The sequence below is a fragment of the Gossypium arboreum genome, chromosome 11, assembly GCF_025698485.1.
Source record: "Gossypium arboreum isolate Shixiya-1 chromosome 11, ASM2569848v2, whole genome shotgun sequence".
Taxonomy (NCBI): Eukaryota; Viridiplantae; Streptophyta; class Magnoliopsida; order Malvales; family Malvaceae; genus Gossypium; species Gossypium arboreum.
In genome coordinates, this window is record NC_069080.1 from 91,294,849 (window position 1) to 91,317,957 (window position 23,109).

General features: G+C 36.9%; 1 long non-coding RNA gene across 1 annotated transcript; it reads right to left on the minus strand.

Moving 5' to 3' along the window:
- Positions 1–15,658: 15,658 nt before the first annotated feature.
- Positions 15,659–17,346, minus strand: LOC128283705 (uncharacterized). The gene is made up of 3 exons (XR_008274114.1): positions 17,313–17,346; positions 17,155–17,198; positions 15,659–15,867 (listed from the first exon to the last, which is right to left on the minus strand). It is a non-coding gene; the product is annotated as an uncharacterized LOC128283705 (long non-coding RNA).
- Positions 17,347–23,109: the final 5,763 nt, after the last annotated feature.

Below are 23,109 nucleotides of genomic sequence, written 5' to 3' on the forward strand. Positions count from 1 at the left end.
GAGTTCGTATGTTATAAGTTTCATTACAAATGTATTTTATATGCTTTGATATTGCATAAACTATGAATACGAGACTACGAATATGTTCGATAGTGATTCGATGACAATTCGGCATTCAAAATCTCGGTTGAACCTTAGGAATAGATTAGGATACTAGTGACATGTCATTAGGGGATACATTGATTTGGCTTCGGGCCATGATATCGGCACTTTGGGTGCGAGCTTCATTGATTTGGCTTCGGGCCATGATATCGGCACTTCAGGTGCGAGCTTCATTAATTTGGCTTCAGGCCATGATATTAGCACTTCGGGTGCGAGATACATTGAGTTGCCTTCGGGCCATGATATTAGCACTTAGTGTGTGAGACTCTTGAGTATCTGACTTCTATTCTGAATGGTTCAATGGGTATATTGAAGATGGGAATTGGTAAGAAATAGATATGCATCGGTATAGGTATGTACGGAAAACTATTTGAACAATGAGTTAAAGGAAGTTGAGTGCTTACAATCATTTATGTGGTTAAATTCTATGTTAATTTGGTGGTTAATGTTTAAATGCAAGTTATGTTATTTATTTTGAAATATAAATGAATGGTGATTTTTATTGCTTATTTTCATACGAGCTTACTAAGCTATAAAGCTTAAATTGTTTATTTTTCCTTGTTTTGTAGTGATTTCTAAGCTAGCTCGGATTTAGGGATCGTCAGAGAGTACATCACATTATCAAGCTATAAATTTGGAACTTTTAAGATTATGTTTTGAGTATATGGCATGTATAGGTATTTTGAGTCATGTTGATTATGGGTTGATAATGATTTTGGTCAAGTGAAATGGCTTGTAAATGTATATGTTTTGATTTGTAATTAGCCATGAGAGTTGGCTTAATTTGGTTGTTTTGGTAATGTATAAATATGTGCATATATGTTTTCTATTGTAAGTTCATGGATGAATAAATAATGCTTGTGAATTATAAAGATTAGGATGTTAAGTGGTTGATTTTAGAGTAGTTATATGATTGTGATTTTGATGAAAAATGATGCAAGTTTAGAAATGTATAATTAGTTGATTTATAAATGTGAATTTGGTATAAATGGTAGGGAATGTTTTTGTGATTTGACTGTATAGAGAATGAGAGAATAGAATGTGCATAAATTATGGTTGAATTGATTGATTAAAATGCCTGTTGATGTTATGTTTTGGGGTCAAATGGGTTAATACAGGTGTGCACAAGTTTGGGTGGCAAAATGGCTTGGTAAATAGCCTATTTTTGTCCATACGGGCATGTGTCTCAGCCGTGTGCGACACACGGTCTTGTTACACGGTCGTGTATCCCTTGGTATTGAAATTAAAATCAAGTCAGTATGCTCCACACAGCCTCACACACGGGCATGTGACTTGGCTGTGTGGCATAAGTCAGTATACCCTACAGCTTTGGCACGGCCTAGCACATGGCCTGGCACATGGGCGTGTATGGCCATTTTTAGGGTACACAGGCTAGGCACACGGGCATGTGTGTTGGCCGTGTGACCCAAGTCAAAGAGTTACAAGGGGTCAGACACGAGCTGGGGCATGGCCATGTGCTTCTATTTTAAATGTCCACACAGCTTGTGACACGGGCGTGTGTCCCCTGTTTTCAAGAAAATTTTTTAAGTGTTCAAAAAGGTTTCCAAGTTATCAGTTTAGTCTCGAACCACTCCTAATGCATATTTAGAGCCTCGTAAGCTCGTATTAGTGACTAAATGATTGGTTGTGAATAAAATGTATATGATTTGATTAATTGTATGTGAAATGAATGTTTAAATGTGGTATTAGTCTGGTAATGCTCCATAACCCTATTTCGACATTGAATACGAGTGAGAGGTGTTACATTATGTCTCATGAAATCCTATCATGTTATGAATGGTCAATAAATATGTGACATTAATAAACTTACTCATTTGTGAGTTGATGATTATATCGATTTATGAATCTTATAGCATTGACATAGATTTATGTTTGTTTTATAAAGTTTAATAATGAAATGGAATATTATGCTTAAAGTTTATCAAGCTTACTAAGCATTCATTGCTTACGTAGTTTTTCTTTTACCTTACAGATTATTGGAAGCCTGATTAGGTTGGAAGCTAGTCAAAGATCCATCACAATTTTCATCAATTTTATTGGTAGATTTTTATGCTTTGGTCGCGGTTATAATGGCATGTATAGGTGTTGTGTGCTTAATGATATGGCCACTATGTTTGGCTTGTAAATATGGTTTTATGATTGATGATATTTGGCATTTTTGGACTTGATGACTAATTTTGAAATGGTTTAGTGATGATATGTTTTGAATGGCCAAATTGGTATGCTTGTGTGTGATATTGGCATGTAATATTGCTTTGAATTTGTGAAATTTATGTTATTTTGATGCCTTGATGGTTGGTGTGCTTTTAGCACTTTGATGCTTAATGGTTGGTGTTCCATGATCAAATTGATGCATGATTTATGGCCAAAGCGGTATGTGTTGGCATGTTTGCAAAGTGATCATTTAGGGCTTGTCTTGATATAGGATTTAATCAAACATGTTTGGTTGAATTATGACCATTTGGACCTAAATTTGGCATGTATATATATTGGGTGTTGGAACCATTTGGTAATGGTTAGTTTTGTGTCATTTATATGGTTTTGATACATAAGAGAAGTTGTTCAAATGGTAAAGTTACTTTGTTATGGTATGAATCTAAATTGGTAAGGTTGGTATATGTCAAAAGTGGTATGTTTTGGTATGTTTATAATGAGACCAAGTGAAGGTATGCTTTGAGGTAGATATGAACTATTTGTAATGGTATAAATGTGGTCAATTTATGAGGAGTTTTGAGATGGAAAACAAATTAAGTGTTCATGAGTGAAAAGTGTTAAGTACATGTATATGTCTAGGTAAATTGTATGTTTGCATTTGAGGTGCCTATATGGCATATTGGTTGAATGGAATTTGGTATTCGGTTTGGTCTTATTATGGAAGTTTTATGTATGTTTAAAGGCTTGATTATATATGTAAATGGCTTGTTGATATGTGCTTGAGTTGGGTGAAAGGAATGGCTTGAATTTGGCCTATTTCTTATCCACATGGCCTAAGAAACAGACATGTGTCTCAGTCGTGTGTAACACACGGCCATGTGACACGGCCGTGTCTCCCTTGTAGGTTTTTAAAGTTTGCATTTCGAGAGTTACACAGCCTAGCACACGGGTGGGTGGCTTGGTCGTGTGACTCAAGTCAAAGAGTTACAAGGGGACGGACACGGGCTGGGACACAATTATGTGTCCCTACTTCGAATGCCCACACGGCCGTGGGACCCCGCAGTGTGAATTTTTTCATCTTTTTCCATGAAGTTTTAAAAGTTTCTAATTTAGTCCTGAATATTTTCTAAAGTGTTTTTTTAGTCCTCGAAAGCTCGAATATGGGACGTTATGCATGTGTTTGATTGAATTTTGCAAAGATTACGAATGTGTTAAAGTTACGTATTTCTAGTAATACTCTGTAACCTTATTCTAGAGACGGATATGGGTTAGGGGTGTTACATTTGGTGGTATAAGAGCTACAGTTTAGTCTGTTCTAGAACTAAACATAGCATGTATGAAGTCTAAAAATACATGCCATTATATAACCCGTGATAGTGTGATATCTCCTAATGCTGATGAGATTGTTTCATTTTAGACAGAGAAGCTTTCCAATTGAGCTAGTTCTGATAATGCTGGAAGCGATATTCATGTGTAAGTAAAAAGTTGCTTATGATGAGTCGGAAGTCATAAAAGTAAGAATGAAAGTTCATAATATTATGTTAATGATGAATGCTATGTTATGAGTATATATATATGAGAGTCAAATTTTGAGGCTTTACGATCTCCACCCCCTCACCCTCAAAGTCTTATACAATGGAATTCATACAAGATTTATGTTGATTAAGTCTGAAAGGAGAAGCTTTCAAAGATGGAATTAGAAATAATGTGATCAAAGTTGAGAATTGGTTAGCAAATAAAGAAGATTCTAGAAGATATATTAGATTTTTCTAAAGATTATTCAAGATACTCAATGTCATTGTTAAATAAGAATCTGCAACACATGCTGGATCCAAATCATCGCTACGATATATATACCAGTACATAATACCTGCTAAATAATTACTAGCTCAAGGCTTGATAGATAACACCGACACAAAGCCTGTTAGGCACAAAGCCCAATAAATACATCGACACAAAACTTGCTAGGAACAAAGCCTGATAAACACACTGGCACAAAGCCTGCTAGGCACAAAGCCTGATAAATACACCGACACAAAAGCCTAATAGATAGCACCAGCTCGAGGCCTACTATTTAGAAACATCACGTGTTCACCATATTCATTTATTATTTATTCTTAAAACATTCAATAGCTAAGTTTAGCATTGGATCTAATTATAATAAACTTGTAACATATATGGAATCGTTGTAACATAAAAGAAATATTACGAACTTACCTGACTAGATTGCAGCATGATAAGGTACAAGGACTATTCTGTAACTTCTTTATGCCTCGATTTTCAACTCATACTTGATCTAGAATATAGTTTCATTCAATCAACTAATTCCAATAGTAAATTAACTCATTTTATGCAATTAAGTCCTTTTTGACATTTTTACCCTTATATTTTACTTTTATGCAATTTAGTCCCTAACTCAAAACATGCAATTTAACCAATTTTATTCAAATTTTAGCTTAGCCAAATATTCAAGTGTCTTTCTACAACCAATTTTTGCAATTATTTCACATCAAGTACAAGTAACTTTTTCATTTTAACCTTTTAGTCCTTAAACGTTAAAATCATCAAAAATTACTTTACAAAATTGACCTATTTAACAACCAAACTTAATAATCCATCATAAAATTCCAAGAATATACAAAAATCATCAATGGCATAATCCAAAATATTTAATAGTTTTACAAATTAGTTACCAGATTAGCTAGATCAAGCTAATACGAGCTCAAAAACATAAAAATTACTAAAACCGAAAGAAGTTCACTCACTCAATCGAAGAACTCAAGCTTGGCTAAAGCTGCCATGCCCTAGACATGGTGTTTCGGTTCTCTCCCCATGAAGTTCAAAGGAAATGCCAATTTTATCTTTTAATTTCTTTAATTTAACTTACCTTTTTAACTATTTACTAAATTAACCCTTAAATATAACTTATGAAATTACTAAATCATGTCCATATTTTTCCATAAAATGAGATTATATGGTATAATTACCATCTTAAGAGGGTTTAATTACACAATTGGTCCTTCAATTATTTTTAATTATTGATGAATTAAACTTTATTTCAATTTAATTAAACTTTATTTCAATTTAATCCTAAACTAATTAGGACTAAATGAAAAAATAGTCCAAAAGTTAGTGGCAATAGCTCGATTATGACATCCAATAGAGTCTGCTAAGACATTAAACATAAGGTTACGAGGTCTAAAACCATAGCTCGACTATGGCAACCAATAGAGTCTGCTAGGACGTTAAATATGGGTTCAGACTATATAAGACCATAGCTCGGCTATAGCGTCAGGTGAAGTCCACAAAAAATGTTGAGCTAGGAAGATAACAAAACTAGTAAGGGATATCGAAGTATGACTCACTAGGAGAGTAACATGAATGAACGAGTATGACACATCCGAGTACGTAAATAAACAGGATAGCCCAAGGGTCTGCAAAATTACGAAGATAAGAAAGGCGAGAAAGAATATCTAAGAATACTAGTAAATTGTTGATGAGGGGTAACTATTTGGATGTATCAGTTTGCAAATTTTAGCAAGAAACTAGAATTGGAGGTGATAGTGAAATGATCAAATAGAACCTAAGTCTAAGGGTCTACAGGTAAAGGTTAGCTAGAAACAGGTAAGTTTGTCGAGGTTTACTTAGAGTTAATGGTTACTCGAACGGTCAAACTGGTAAAGTCTATTGAACCTCTATAGTGAGGAAGGATGTTTGACCAGAACTAGGTAATCGCAGGACGGTCCACAGGGGTTAATAGAAGAACAGGTCTACCAAGGGTTACCTTGGACGGATAGTTTGCCAGAAAGTAGTAGAGGATATGATCCATTAGGAACTATCTACTAACTTAAAATTTCTAGAAGATTGGAACAAGGTCAACTAATAGTTGAGGGCTAGTTGTAAAGTACAAAATTACCAAGATGATAGGATATGTAACAACCCTATTTTAGCTAAATCAAAATAGTGGTTTCGAAACCCTAAATTTGATGTCAAAAAATGATTTTAATATTATTTTCAGTATTTACAGCATGTTTTTTTATATGTGTGAAATTTTCATGAGCTAATTTTATTGAATGGTTGGTTAATTTGATAAAAAGGATTAAATCGGGTAAAATGCAAAAGTTGTTGCATTCTACTTGTTAAAGGTGTTTAATTACTATGATTTAATAAGTCAAAGGTTCTTATAATGTTATTAGTCCATGATTAGTGTAAGTGGACAATTATGGTCATCCATTATATGCTTTTATATGTTTATAACAAAGGTTATTATGGTAAATTAGTAATTAAGTTCTAATTTAATAAAACAAAGCCAAAATTCATTTCATTCATCTTTTTAGCAACCAAAAATAGAAAAGAAAGAAAGGGTTTGAAGCTTTCTAGGGTTTAGCACACTCCTAGCTTGATTAAGGTACGATTTTAGGTCGTTTTTGATGATTTCTATGTTTTTGTAATCATTGCAGCTCAATCTAGCTAGCTCGTACCTTTAATTTCGAAACTATTAAAGATTTTGAGAGTTTCCATTGTTGAATCTATGTGTTCTTTGATGGTGAAATATGAAAGCTTCATGATAGTTTTACATGTTTTGTTAAGAGATTTTTGATGAAAATGCATAATAGGGATTAAATTGTGAAATGTGCAAATTGTGTGGTTGAAATGTGAAATAAATAAAAGTTTTAGGCTGTTAGAGACATATATATAATTCGGCCAAGCATGGTTTTGTTGAATTGTGTGAATTTTGTGTATTTGTGAAATAGGGACTAAATTGATTAAATGCGAAAGTTTAGGGGCTAATGTGTAAAAATGCCTAAATGTGTATTTCTGGATTAATTGAATGAGTAGATGAATAAATAAGTTAATTTTGAATTCATATAGATCAAGAAAGAAATAATTTGGACTTGGATCAGGGGAAAGGCAAGGTTATCGAGTAGTCGACTCAATCCGTCAATTTTAAATACGAGGTAAGTTCTTATGTGATTACTACATTATAAATGTATGCTAAAATGCTTTAATATTGCATAAATTGTTAAAACGAGATTATGGATAATGTATGAATTGTGAAAAAGACTCTACGAATACATTCGATGATAGAAATGAAAAGTGTGAAAACCAGATTGAACATTAAGAATAGTTTTGGATACTATTGACATGTTAGTAAGTGATACGTTGAGTTGGCTTCGAGACATCATATTAGCACTTCGGGTGCGTATTTTACCGATTTGGCTTCGAGTCTTCGGATAAGTTACCTTGGTTTGGTTACAGGCCATGGTATAGGTACTTATAGTACGAGAATCCTGAGTATTCGATTTCTATTTCGAATGGTTCAACGAGTAAAAGAATGATGTAGATAAGAAAGAGGTTAGTACAAGGCGATACAAGTATGTCAGAACCTATTCGAGTATTAAATAGTAAAAGTTCGATGAGTTTGTACTTGATCATGTTTTGATTCATGAGAAAGGTTTGTAGTTAATGTGTATATGGTTTTGTCATGTGTAATTGGTTGATCCCCACGCTGGATCGGAATATGAAGCATTACCTAACTTAAACTTATGCATATAGACATTTTCATAACACCAAAACATGATCAATTAAAACTTTTTCAATTTTATTTATGAACTCCTTAATAAGAGCCTACTAAGCCTAAAACATTCATTTGAACCCATTCGGAAACAAACAGAGTCCTTTAAAGAACTCTGAAAATAACTCTTAACACAGGGGCACATGCCCCTGTGGGAGGGGCAACACTCCTGTGTGACGTTTCAACAGGGTTGTGCTATTGGCCCGTGTAGCTCACAGGGCCTAAGCAATACAGGGACATGCCTGTGTCCTATACCCGTGTGAAATTAATTTTAAATGCACACCTACAGGGGTTTTCACATGACTTGAAACACACCCTTGTCTCTGGCCCGTGTCCCTCACATGGCCGTGACACTCCTGTATGTAAAAACTTGGACATTTTGTTTCTGACATTAGCAACCCTTAAAGGCCACACGGCCAAGGCACACGCTCATGTGCTAGGCCGCGTCCTTTACACGACTGAGACACACGACTGTGTCTCTACCCATATGTTTACTACCATGCATACTAACTTACAATTCTTACGTGCAGGGGACACATGACCATATCACACGCCCATGTGGTGAACCATGTGTCACACACGGCCTAGACACACGCTCGTGTACCTACCTGTGTGGACAAAATAAGGTTATTTACCAAGCCTTTTTGTCACCCTTACTTATGTAACCTGTACAAAAATCACTCTATTCTAACATAAGGGCACACCAAAATAACCACAATGGACAACATTTCATTTATGCAATCTACTCATCCATGAAAATATCATCTTCTATTTATAAATCAAAATGAGTATTGACCATTATTCATGGCCTTATACAAAATGAGTATCATATTCATCATAAGAGCCAACACATTATGACTAACTAACAAAACACTAAACAAAGACTCAAGTCCGTATACATGCCAGAAAATAAAACAATAAAACTAGCTAAACCAAGGTCTTGAGTGATAGTGTGATCGAAGCTTTTGATATCACTGGATCCCTGATGCTAGCTTGACAGCACTTTAAGGAAAGAAAAGAAATGAGGGTAAGAGTGGGAGCTTAGTAAGTACATATATGCAAATAAAGTGTAATTATAAGAAAATCATATTCATCCAACGGTAGCTTGTCATGCTTAAAAGATGAAATCACTTAACATCTCTATCCTGCTCTTCTTTTCATTCATGTATACTTAATACACCTAGTTCGTTACTTAGGTCCTAACCATGAGTTCGGTATACATACCTCATCAAAGTATTCACCAACTAAATCTTCGGGTTACCCGTTGAACTCTCGAAATACATATGGATACCCAAGGAATTTGCGTCTAAATGCCATATAAGAAATCAGGGCTACCTCGTGCTACGAAAAGCTCACATTTGAGCTACTCAGGGGCCTTTTTATCAAGTCAGGACTCGGACCCCATAGCTATCATGTAACGTATGCTCATTGAGCCACTCACGGGTCTGTACACAAAGTCAGTACCCAAACCCATGTTGCTTATAGCATTTATCTCATGAACTCAGACTCAACTCATGAGTTCAGACCACATAATTTTCCTGACATGCCCCTTTGTATCCTATGCTATGTCTAAGGTTCAACGGGGCTTCATATCTAATCGAATAGCATCGCATTTGCTCACATTGTAATTTACTCGTATAACATGTCATTTAAACAGTCATGGCAACAATTAGAATTTAGATACATAACAACAGTAAGCTAATTTTCATGTATATTATTAAAATATACCAAAGTAAGCTTCAATAACACATTATTTACAGATGTACTTACCTCGATACAAAATGATGAAGACGAGCTTAATCCTCGTAAACTTTGTTCTTACCCCGATCAAGACCCGAATCACGTTTTTCTTGATCTAAATTAATAAAATTCATTTATTTCATCAACATATCAATTTAAATGCCCGAAAGTTCATAATTGGGAAAAATGACTATTTTTCCCCTAGACTTTCACAAAATGACCATTTTACCCTTATGCTTGAAAATTGATTTTTTTAATCAAATTTCTTCATATTATAAGCCTAGCTGATTAGTTTTTATACTAGAAGCAATCCAAAATTTCCATTACTTTGTACATTTATCAACAAATTTCCAACTTATGGAAAATAGTCCCTATTAGGGTTTTCATGAAAAATCCTTTCATAAAATTTGTTTATTACACATCTAATACTCATATTCTTCCATAAAATTTTAGAAAACTACAAATATGCTGTAACACCCCAAACCCGACCCAGACGTTATGGCCGAATCTGACGTGCCACATTGGAGTTGAAAACCCACGTTCCGTTTTAGTGTTTTAAAACCATATATTTTGTTGAGTTAACAAAGTGTATGGAAGCTGGGCACCAGGTAGGTATCCGAGACAGAGGAGGTGAGCCATGAAGGCTACTTAAGTACCAAGCTCTTTGATGGGATCCAATCCTAGACATGCCCACAACCATAGCCACTCTTTGTTATACCGAGTTTAAATTTGTTTAAGTGGACGTCTTTGATAAATCAATTAATCGTGGTGTTGAGATATTTTTGAAAACAAGTATCGCTTTGAAAACACGTCCTAAGTCTAGCCCATTTGAACAATTATCAACCAGGTTTGAAGTTATTAAAAATAAAATAATCCCGAGAAGAAATAAAAGAAAAGTTAAAAATGGCCTTATTACAACCCAAAAATAAATAATAAAGGAAATTAAATGAAAACCAAAGCTTATTTAAAGTTCCAAAAGCGATCACCGTGGCCACTCTGAATCCCCTCCGGCCCAAGTCCCCATATCAAGGCTCACTGCAAGGTTAAGGAAAGGGGTGAGTTTGGAAACTCGAGTGTGCAACAAGCCCCTTCGAGCCCAAAACAATGACGACTGTTGGGTCTAAGCCCAAATCCAATCTCAAACATGTCTTGGGCCATAGCCCTTTTCATATTCATATTTCATAACACTTTGGTGAAGCCTTTTCAAATTTCATATTCTTGGGCGAAGCCTTTCTTTAAGCAGTATGGCCCATAGGCCCATTTCAATATCACATATAATGTCAATGAAAGAATGCAAGCCCAATTGGGAGACTACTCAACCCACCATCCGCTACTCTCCACCGTACCAACCAACACACCATGTGGGATTAACTCGACCCACCCGCCATAACTCTCCTTGGCAAGATAGTGCTTTATCATATAACTGGAGGCCTAGCCTCTTTTAGTAACTGGGGCAAAAGCCCTTTTTATAACTAGGGCATAAGCCCTTTATCACAACTGGGGCATAAGCCCTTCATCATAACTGGGGCATAAGCCCTTTATCACAAGCCAGGGCATAAGCCCTTTAATAAGCAGGGGCATAAGCCCTTTAATAAGCGGGGCATAAGCCTTTTTGCACTTCCTCCATCCATATAAAAACCCAACCCAATGCATTTATGAACATCTCATGTGCATATCATACATGTCATGTGCATATCATACATATCATGTGCATATCATACATGTCATGTGCATATCATACATACCATGTTTATCAAAATCCCATGCATTAAATTCATGTATAAACCCTAGGGGTATAATGGTCATTTTTACCTAAGGGCAAAATGGTCATTTTCATATTATAAGGGTAATATCGTAATTTTACCAAAAATTAGGGGTTTTTCCATGTTCATCATTAGTTACTAACTATTCATTTGTTTAAACCGCGTTTCTAGCCCACTTTTAACGAAATCGAGTTATTGGGCCTAAAACCCCTAATGGGCCCTACTTAGCCGATTTTGTCATCTAGGCCCATTTAGCCTATATCCATAATAGTATTAATAATCTTAACAGGCAATTAATAGATTTCCGTTTTCTACCAATTTTACCCAAATGGGCTCGAAAGCCTATTGGGCCCTATTTCAGCCCCTCGAGGCCCAACTTACCGTGAACGCCAAAAACACGTCCTTACCGTTTCCAATGTTCCCGATCATCATCTCATCGATTCTAACTAACTAGTGAGCGTTAAGCTTGCTCACAAGTCCTCGAAATGCGAATTTACGCATTTGACTTTTAAACATTATCACTTTAAGCTATGAAAAGGGTTCGTTACACACGATTTGCGATATTCCTTGACGAGATCTCCTATGCGATTTCTCCTATAATCAACCACTTATAGATTAGACCATGTTAATATTAAACCAAATCGAAAACTACCTATTATCATCACTTACACATTCGCCACCATCCCCAATGACCCTTGGGTTCATACCTTTCTTAGAAGTTGATGACTAGATTTAGTCACTCGATGATCCAAGCTTTTCACACACTCCTCGATCGGTAGCCTTTAATCCTCACTAGCACCAACAAACCAAATAACACCAAAACCCTTTTAGCCTTAGTCGACGGAGGGTTTTCACTTTTCTTAAACCACAAGATACAAATGGAAAGAAGGTTCGAATACTTACCAAGAGATCTACTCGTTGAAAAACGTTCCAAATACCTTCCTACCCCATATCATTGTGAATCCAACTTAAGCGTCGTGAAAATAGATCTAAATATTAATTCCCGAATCACTAAAATATGAAGCTTTGACTTTTCAAAGAAATATTAATCTAAGCTATTACGAGGGTTAGTACACACCTATTACGGGTTGAAGTTGAAACGTTTCCAAAATCAATCGCCTCGATAACCACCACATCACTCAAACTTAACTAATCCAATATCAATATATGTAAATCCTAAGCACATCGACCATACTGAAACATAAGGGCATATTAGTCATTTTACCATACGAGGTATTACGGTCACTTTACCTTACAGGGCTTTCTTGTCACTTTACCCTCTGAGGGCTTCTTGTCTTTTTACCTAATAGGGGTATTTTAGTCATTTCATCCTACAAGGGTGTTTTGGTAAATCTACAAACCAAGGGTATTTCAAGAATTTTGTAAACCAATGGTATTTCTATAATTTTAGAAAGTCAAGGGTATTTACGTAACTTTGTAAATTAGGGGTATTTTGGTAATTTTAAAAATTGAGGTATTTCGATAATTTCACAAACCGGTGGTATTTTGGTAATTTTACAAACTAGGGTATTTTGGTAATTTTACAAATTGAGGTATTTACGTAATTTTGTAAATCGAGGTAAAATAGTAATTACATAAATCAAGGGTAAAGTAGTAATTCTATAAATCGACGGTAAAACGATAATTTTGTAAATCGAGGGTAAAACAGTAATTCTGTAAGTCGAGGGTAAAACGGGGGTAAAATGGTAATTATGTAAATCGGGGGTAAAATGGTAATTTTGTAAATCAAGGGTAAAATGGTAATTTTGTAAATCAAGGGAAAACGGTACTTCTATAAATCGAGGGTAAAACGGTAATTATGTAAATCGGGGTACTTTGGTAATTTTACAAGTTGAGGTATTTCAATAATTGGTAAACTAAAGTATTCTAAACATGGATAACAATACTAATGGCTCTAAAGCCCATTCTCATTAAATAGGCCCTGCGCTCGTGTGGCCCGTTTAGCCAAATCTAGCCACAAATATTAGATTCACCTAGCCTAGCCCAATATTTACTACACAATCAAACAACTTATCCAATTGGGCTGTGAGGCCCATTAGGCCCACATGACCCCTTTCGCCCATCCAGGCTGAAGTAGCCATCCTCTGACTAGAGTAGTAAGAAATACACACTTGATAGGAGGCGGAGTTAATCCACGCTCCGAGCACTCTTAATGACGCCCAACCCAAACGAGCACACCATACAATGAAAGGGATCAGCCAAGAAAGGTGCCTTTACTCTTCTCATGGTTCCCTCTATTTAAAGCCAGCTTTGTATCCACTCTTATGTTAGCTTCCCGATGTGGGATCCCTTCAACATCAGAGTTTAAATTCAACACCAACTCTTGCCTCCCCCTTTTAGCAAAATAAATGCTCTTTGCTTGCCATGGGATTCGAACCTATGCCTCCCCTTAAATGCTCCACACGCTACTTGCCACTAAGCCACAAGGCTTTTTGTGTCATATTTTATCCCCAATTAATTATAAGGTCTAGAGGCCAAAGTCCAGGTTCCCTTTAAAAAACCCAAAATAAATTGCAAGAGCCAAGGCTTGAACCCAGGCTCCCATACAACCTTAATGACGCCACAACCACTAGACTACAAGCTTCCTTGTGTCATTTATTTAACACAATAATTTAAAAACCCTCATCCAAGCATCCAGGTTTTTTTCACTTAATACCAAAATTTTTGCTAAAGCCCAAGTTTGAACCCAAGATTTCTCTAACACTTCTCAGGGCCATTAACCACCAAAGCGGACATTTAATTGTGTCATTTCATTACACAATTAAATACCTATATAAAACCTCCTTACGGACCCACACTTAAGGCCCAATACTTCTAGGCCCAAATTCGGGGTGTTACAATTCTACTCCCCTTAAAGAAATTTCGTCCTCGAAATTTCCAACTATCAACTAACCGTATTACTCAAGTCAAACCTCTATGCTTCCGCTCGCACTCTAATTAAAAATAATTCTTAATACGACCGAACATCTAATTACCAAAGTAAAGAAACATTTATCAAGCACGCATACAATTAGTAACACATATTTAAATAAAATAAACTTGGCGATCCCGAGCTCGATGCTCCTTGGACCCACATCTAAGACATGCTCTGTCTTCCTATGGCATTCACCGGATGACGTCGGTTCTTGATCTTTTGATTGGATAGTTTGGTCGTGCCTTAACATGTTTCACGAGCGAGGCTTGGTTTTACGAGAACTAGAATCCTTCCTTTTCTTACACTCCATGCACCACGCAGGCGTTTCCCTAATTTCCTTAAGTTTGGTATCCAATACTTCCTCTACCACTTTCCTTACTAACTCGGCGATTGCCTCGGTACCAAGCTCAGAGTTACCGCAACCCAGTTGGCGGACTTTGCTTACCCTCGAATCCATATCAATACTCTACATTACCGTACACATATCAATTAACTACAAAGATCTCAAAATTTTACTATTTATTCATATGTCTTATGCAGAGATAGTATTTTAAAGTTTCTATTTTCACAGAATCATAGCCTAGCTATAGTCTCGGAATTCTAGAGTTTTTAGGGTTGCCCTAGTTATAATGTCATGATATGGTCTCAGTTCTATCTACAGTAATATCTTAATATAGTGTAATATGAGGAAAAGAAATACTTACAGACTTGGTGCCGGGGATTCAGTGCGCCACTTCTTTCTCAATCCATTTAAAACTCGAAAACCATATTTTTGATCACTGAAAATAGAAATTTAAAAACTTTGATTTGAAAACACCCTTTATTTTTAAACTCTTGATTTAAAACAGAAAAACTTGGACCATTTTAACATATATACTCCGCAAAACATCTTTAAAATGAACTATCCAAAAACCATTTCCAAAAATACCCTTCTTAGGCCTAAATTTTTGAAAAATTTTTGGACCCGATCCACAGCCGAGTTGTTGCAACTTAGCTCTGATACCACTAAATGTAACACCCCAAACCCGGCCCAGACGTTATGGCCGAATCTGACGTGCCACATTGGAGTTGAAAACCCACGTTCCATTTTAGTGTTTTAAAACCATATATTTTGTTGAGTTAACAAAGTGTATGGAAGCTGGGCACCAGGTAGGTATCCGAGACAGAGGAGTTGAGCCATGAAGGCTACTTAAGTACCAAGCTCTTTGATGGGATCCAATCCTAGACATGCCCACAACCATAGCCACACTTTGTTATACCGAGTTTAAATTTGTTTAAGTGGACGTCTTTGATAAATCAATTAATCGTGGTGTTGAGATATTTTTGAAAACAAGTATCACTTTAAAAACACGTCCTAAGTCTAGCCCATTTGAACAATTATCAACCAGGTTTGAAGTTATTAAAAATAAAATAATCCCGAGAAGAAATAAAAGAAAAGTTAAAAATGGCCTTATTACAACCCAAAAATAAATAATAAAGGAAATTAAATGAAAACCAAAGCTTATTTAAAGGTCCAAAAGCGATCACCGTGGCCACTCTGAATCCCCTCCGGCCCAAGTCCCCATATCAAGGCTCACCTGCAAGGTTAAGGAAAGGGGGTGAGTTTGGAAACTCAGTGTGCAACAAGCCCCTTCGAGCCCAAAACAATAACGACTGTTGGGTCTAAGCCCAAATCCAATCTCAAACATGTCTTGGGCCATAGCCCTTTTCATATTTCATATTTCATAACACTTGGTGAAGCCTTTTCAAATTTCATATTCTTGGGCAAGCCTTTCTCAGAAACAGTATGGCCCATAGGCCCATTTCAATATCACATATAATGTCAATGAAAGAATGCAAGCCCAATTGGGAGACTACTCAACCCACCATCCGCTACTCTCCACCGTACCAACCAACACACCATGTGGGGATTAACTCGACCCACCCCGCCATAACTCTCCACTTTGGCAAAGATAGTCTTTATCATATAACCGGAGGCCTAGCCTCTTTTAGTAACTGGGGCAAAAGCCCTTTTTATAACTAGGGCATAAGCCCTTTATCACAACTGGGGCATAAGCCCTTCATCATAACTGGGGCATAAGCCCTTTATCACAACTGGGGCACAAGCCCTTTAATAACTAGGGCATAAGCCCTTTAATAACTGGGGCATAAGCCTTTTTGCACTTCCTCCATCCATATAAAAACCCAACCCAATGCATTTATGAACATCTCATGTGCATATCATACATGTCATGTGCATATCATACATATCATGTGCATATCATACATGTCATGTGCATATCATACATACCATGTTTATCAAAATCCCATGCATTAAATTCATGTATAAACCCTAGGGGTATAATGGTCATTTTTACCTAGGGGCAAAATGGTCATTTTCATATTATAAGGGTAATATCGTAATTTTACAAAAAATTAGGGATTTTTCCATGTTCATCATCAGTTACTAACTATTCATTTGTTTAAACCGCGTTTCTAGCCCACTTTTAACGAAATCGAGTTATTGGGCCTAAAACCCCTAATGGGCCCTACTTAGCCGATTTTGTCATCTAGGCCCATTTAGCCTATATCCATAATAGTATTAATAATCTTAACAGGCAATTAATAGATTTCCGTTTTCTACCAATTTTACCCAAATGGGCTCGAAAGCCTATTGGGCCCTATTTCAGCCCCTCGAGGCCTAACTTACCGTGAACGCCAAAAACACGTCCTTACCGTTTCCAATGTTCCCGATCATCATCTCATCGATTCTAACTAACTAGTGAGCGTTCGCTTGCTCACAAGTCCTCGAAATGCCAGAATTTCTACATTTCGGCTTTTCGGCATTTATCACTTTAAGCTATGAAAAAGGGTTCGTTGCACACCTGATTTGCGATATTCCTTGACGAGATCTCCTATGCGATTTCTCCTATAATCAACCACTTATAGATTAGACCATGTTAATATTAAACCAAATCGAAAACTACCTATTATCATCACTTACACATTCGGCCACCATCCCCAATGACCCTTGGGTTCATACCTTTGCCGAAGTTGATGACTAGATTTAGTCACTCGATGATCCAAGCTTTTCACACACCTCGATCGGTAGCCTTTAATCCTCACTAGCACCAACAAACCAAATAACACCAAAACCCTTTTAGCCTTAGTCGACGAGAGGGTTTTCACTTTTCTTAAACCACAAGATACAAATGGAAAGAAGGTTGAATACTTACCAAGAGATCTACTCGTTGAAGAACGTTCCAAATACCTTCCTACCCCATATCCGTTGTGAATCCAACTTAAACGTGCGTGAAAATAGATCTAAATATTAATTCCTAAATCACTAAAATATGAAGCTTTCGACTTTTCAAAGAAATATTAATCTAAGCTATTACGAGGGTTAGTACACACCTATTACGGGTTGAAGTTGAAACGTTTCCAAAATCAATCGCCTCGATAACCACCACATCACTCAAACTTAACTAATCCAATATCAATATATGTAAATCCTAAGCACATTAGTCATACTGAAACATAAGGGCATATTCGTCATTTTACCATACGAGGTATTACGGTCACTTTACCTTCACAGGGCTTTCTTGTCACTTTACCCTCTGAGGGCTTTACGGTCTTTTTACCTAACAGGTATTTTAGTCATTTCATCCTACAAGGGTGTTTTGGTAAATCTACAAACCAAGGGTATTTCAAGAATTTTGTAAACCAATGGTATTTCTATAATTTTTAGAAAGTCAAGGGTATTTTTGTAACCTTGTAAATTAGGGGTATTTTGGTAATTTTAAAAATTGAGGGTATTTCGGTAATTTCACAAACTAGTGGTATTTTGGTAATTTTACAAACTAGGGGTATTTTGGTAATTTTACAAATTGAGGGTATTTCTGTAATTTTGTAAATCGAGGGTAAAATAGTAATTCTGTAAATCAAGGGTAAAATAGTAATTCTATAAATCGACGGTAAAACGATAATTTTGTAAATCGAGGGTAAAACGGTAATTCTGTAAGTCGAGGGTAAAACGGGGGTAAAATGGTAATTATGTAAATCGAGGGTAAAATGGTAATTTTGTAAATCAAGGATAAAATGGTAATTTTGTAAATCAAGGGTAAAACGGTACTTCTATAAATCGAGGGTAAAACGGTAATTATGTAAATCGGGGGTACTTTGGTAATTTTACAAGTCGAGGGTATTTCAATAATTGGTAAACTAAAGTATTCTAAACATGGATAACAATACTAATGGCTCTAAAGCCCATTCTCGGCCCAAATGGGCCCATACGCTCGTGTGGCCCGTTTAGCCCAAATCTAGCCACAAATATTAGATTCACCTAGCCTAGCCCAATATTTACTACACAATCAAACAACTTATCCAATTTGGCCTGTAGGCCCATTAGGCCCACATGACCCCTTTCGCCCATCCCGGCCAAGTAGCCATCCTCATGACTAGAGTAGTAAGAAATACACACCTGATAGGAGACTGGAGTTAATCCACGCTCCGAGCACTCTTAGCCGACGCCCAACCCAAACGAGCACGCCATACAGCGAAAGGGATCAGCCAAGAAAGGTGCCTTTACTCTCCTCATGGTTCCCTCTATTTAAAGCCAGCTTTGTATCCACTCTTATGTTAGCTTCCCGATGTGGGATCCCTCCAACATTAGAGTTTAAATTCAACACCAACTCTTGCCGCCCCCTTTTAGCAAAATAAATGCTCTTTGCTTGCCATGGGATTCGAACCTATGCCTCCCCTTAAATGCTCCACACGCTACTTGCCACTAAGCCACAAGGCTTTTTGTGTCATATTTTATCCCCAATTAATTATAAGGTCTAGAGGCCAAAGTCCAGGTTCCCTTTAAAAACCCAAAATAAATTGCAAGAGCCAAGGCTTGAACCCAGGCTCCCATACAACCTTAATGACGCCACAACCACTAGACTACAAGCTTCCTTGTGTCATTTATTTAACACAATAATTTAAAAACCCTCATCCAAGCATCCAGGTTTTTTTCACTTAATACCAAAATTTTTGCTAAAGCCCAAGTTTGAACCCAAGATTTCTCTAACACTTCTCAGGGCCATTAACCACCAAAGCGGACATTTAATTGTGTCATTTCATTACACAATTAAATACCTATATAAAACCTCCTTACGGACCCACACTCAAGGCCCAATACTTCTAGGCCCAAATTCGGGGTGTTACATATGCTTTCTTGGAAAAACCCTAATCTCTCAACCATTTTTCAAAATAATCCCCTTCATAGAAAGCTTATGTTATAAGGAGTCCAAAAATACAAAAATCATCAAGAATAACCTTATAAACAAATTACTTGTAAGAGATGTTAATGCCTAATATTTTGAGCTCTCAAAACCCCCTTTTGAAGATGAAAATTCGTTGAAGAAGAAGAAATAAAAAGATGAAGCCCTTTTTTGTTTTATTTTATTTAAAACTGTCAAAATTAATAACCAAAACACCACCTAATTTTGACTTTCCCATCAATTTGTCCCCCCTATGGCCGGCCACCCTATTCTTTAAGGGTCTAATTGGTCTTTAAGGCCCCCAATTTAGGTTCTTTAGCTAATTGACACTCTTATCTAACAAAATAAGACTTTTGCACTTTATGTGATTTAGTCCTTTTTCACAATTAGGCAAGCAATCGCTAAAATTAATTCACCAAAATTTTCATGTACTTATATTTAAAATAATTTCCTCGACCTCGGTTTAGTGGTTCCAAAATCCCTATTCTGACTAGCCCCAAAATTGGGCTGTTACAATTATCCCTCCCTTTAGGGATTTTCGTCCTTGAAAATCTTATCTGTAAAAGGGTTTGGGTATTGGCTTTTTATGATCTCTTCAGGCTCCCATGTGGTCTCTTCAACCCCATGTCACTGCCATTATACTTTCACAAGGGGAACACTCTTATTTCTTAGTTGCTTAACCTCTCGGGCTGGGATATTAACAGGTTCCTTACCATAGGACATATCGGATGAATCTCAACCTCTGTTGGTGCAATCACATGCGAAGGGTCTGATCTATATTGATGTAGCATGGATACATGAAACATGTCGTGAATCTTTTCCAATTTTGGTGGTAAGGCTAATCGATAGCAACCAGCCCTACTCTCTCGGTAACTTCATAGGGTCCTATGAAATTAGGACTCAACTTGCCTCTTCTACCAAATCTGAGAACCTTTCTCCATGGGGATACTTTCAAAAAACTCGATGCCAACTTGAAATTTGATCTCTTTTCATTTCAAATCTATATAGGATTTTTGCCTATCCGAGGCAGCCTTCAAACAGGCACGAAACACTTTAACTTTCTCTTTAGTCTCCTTGACTAGATCGACCTCATAAATCTGACTCTCTCTAAGCTCGGTCCAATAAAAGGGCGTTTGACACTTTCGCCCATATAAAGCCTCATAAGGCGCCATCTTCAAACTCGACTGATAGCTATTATTGTAGGCAAATTCAACCAATGATAAGTACTTGTCCCAACTACCTTGAAATTCAAGAACACAACACTGAAACATGTCTTCTAAAATCTGAATCACTCTTTCCGACTGACCGTCAGTTTGCGGGTCAAAAACCATATTGAAGCTCAACTTTGTTCCCAATGCCTCTTGTAACTATTTCCAAAACTCGAGGTAAATCTCGGGTCCCTATCCGAAATAATCGACAAGGGAAACTCGTGTATTCTCACAATTTCAGAAACGTACAATTTAGCCAATCTCTCAAGGGAGTAGTCAGTACGTACTGGTATAAAATGTGCCGAATTTGTTAGCCTATCCACAATAACCCAAACAACATCCTTTTTCTTCAGGGTTATCGGCAAACCCGTCACGAAATCCATAGTAATCCGATCCCACTTCCACTCAAGGACCGTGATAGGCTGAAGTAGACCTAAAGGTACTTGGTGTTCAGCCTTCACTTGCTGACACACAAGACACTTGGAAATGAACTCTGAAATGTCTTTTTTCATTCCCAGCCACCAATACATTTTCTTCAAATCGTTATACATTTTCATACTCCTGGGGTGTATTGATAAACAACCACTATGTGTCTCATCTAATATCTTCTGAATCAAATCAGTGTCCTTAGAAACACAAATGCTATCCCGGAATCTCAAGCAACCGTCGGAACCGATACGGAAATTTGATTCAACATCTGATTTGCACAAGGTTTTCTTGGATAGTAAGTCGCTATCACTCTTCTGAGCCTAAAAATTTCTTGAAGAAACGTCGGTCTAGCTTTTAGCTCTGCTAGAACCGAACCATCTTCTGACAAGGTCAATCGGGCATTTATTGCTCTCAAAGCAAACAATGATTTTCTACTGAATGCATTGGCGACCACGTTCGCTTTTCTTGGATGGTAATCTATAATCAACTCATAATCTTTTAATAGTTCCAACCATCTACGTTGCCTCAGATTTAAATCCTTTTGAGTCATCAAGTACTTCAGACTTTTATGATCAGAGTATACATGGCATATCTATCCGAACGAATAATGTCGCTAGATCTTCAGAGCAAATACTATGGTAGCCAACTTTAGGTTGTGTGTTAGATAGTTCTTCTCGTGAGGTTTCAATTGTCTCGAGGCATAAGCCACCACTTTGGCCTCTTGCATTAGTACACATCCCAACCCATTCAAAGAAGCATCGCTATAAATCACGAACTCTTTTCCTGATTCGGGTTGTACTAGTACGGGAGCCTCAGTCAACAACATCTTCAACTTCTCGAAACTCTACTGACACTTATTTTACCATTCAAACTTAACTCCTTTTTGAAGCAACCTTGTCATGGGAGTCGCAATCATAGAGAAGTCCTTTACAAATCGCTTGTAATAACCGGCCAACCCTAAAAAGCTCCTAACTTTAGTCACATTCTTTGGTAGTTTCTATTCAAAAATAGCAAAAACTTTGTTGGGATCAACCCTAATACCATCACTCAAAACAATATGGCCAAAAAAGCCGACTTCTCTAAGCCAAAACTCACTTTTACTAAATTTGGCACACAACTGATTGTCCCTTAGAGTCTGCAAAACAGTTCTCAAGTGTTCGGCATGTTCTACCCTGTCTCTAGAGTATATCAGGATGTTCTACCCTGTCTCTAGATATGGCAGAAATACCCTATTCATTAAATCCATAAACATGGCGAGAGCATTTGTTAAGCTGAAAGGCATGACGAGAAACTCATAGTCGCCATACCGCGTTCTAAAAGTGGTTTTAGGCACATCTACTTCTTTAACTCGTAGTTGATAGTAGCCAGATCTCAAGTCTATCTTAGAAAACCATGCTGCTCCCTTCAGTTGGTCAAACAAGTCGTCAATTCGCGGTAACGGGTATTTGTTCTTGATCGTCCTCTTATTTAACTGCCTATAATCTATGCACAACCTCATAAATCCATCTTTCTTTTTCACAAATAACACCGAAGCACCCCACGGTGAAAAGCTTGGTGTCACGAAACCCTTGTCGATCAGTTCTTGCAACTGTGACTTTAGTTCTTTTAGCTCAGTCAGGGCTATCCAATACGGAGAAATCAAAATAGGCGTGGTCCCTGACATTAGCTCTATACCAAACTCAACCTCTCTATTAGGGGGTAACCCAGGCAATTCTTCCGGTAATACATCCACATATTCAATTATAACTAGTACTGACTCAACCTTCAACTCCAATTCCTTAGTATTCATTACAAAAGCCAAATAAGCTTCACATCCTTTCCTCAAACACTTCTGGGCAGACATGGAGGATATCACCGTAGACAAGTTCCCTAGCTCACCTGATTCAACCCAAAGGGTTTCACCATTTTCACATTTTAATTTAATAACCTTACCAGTCCA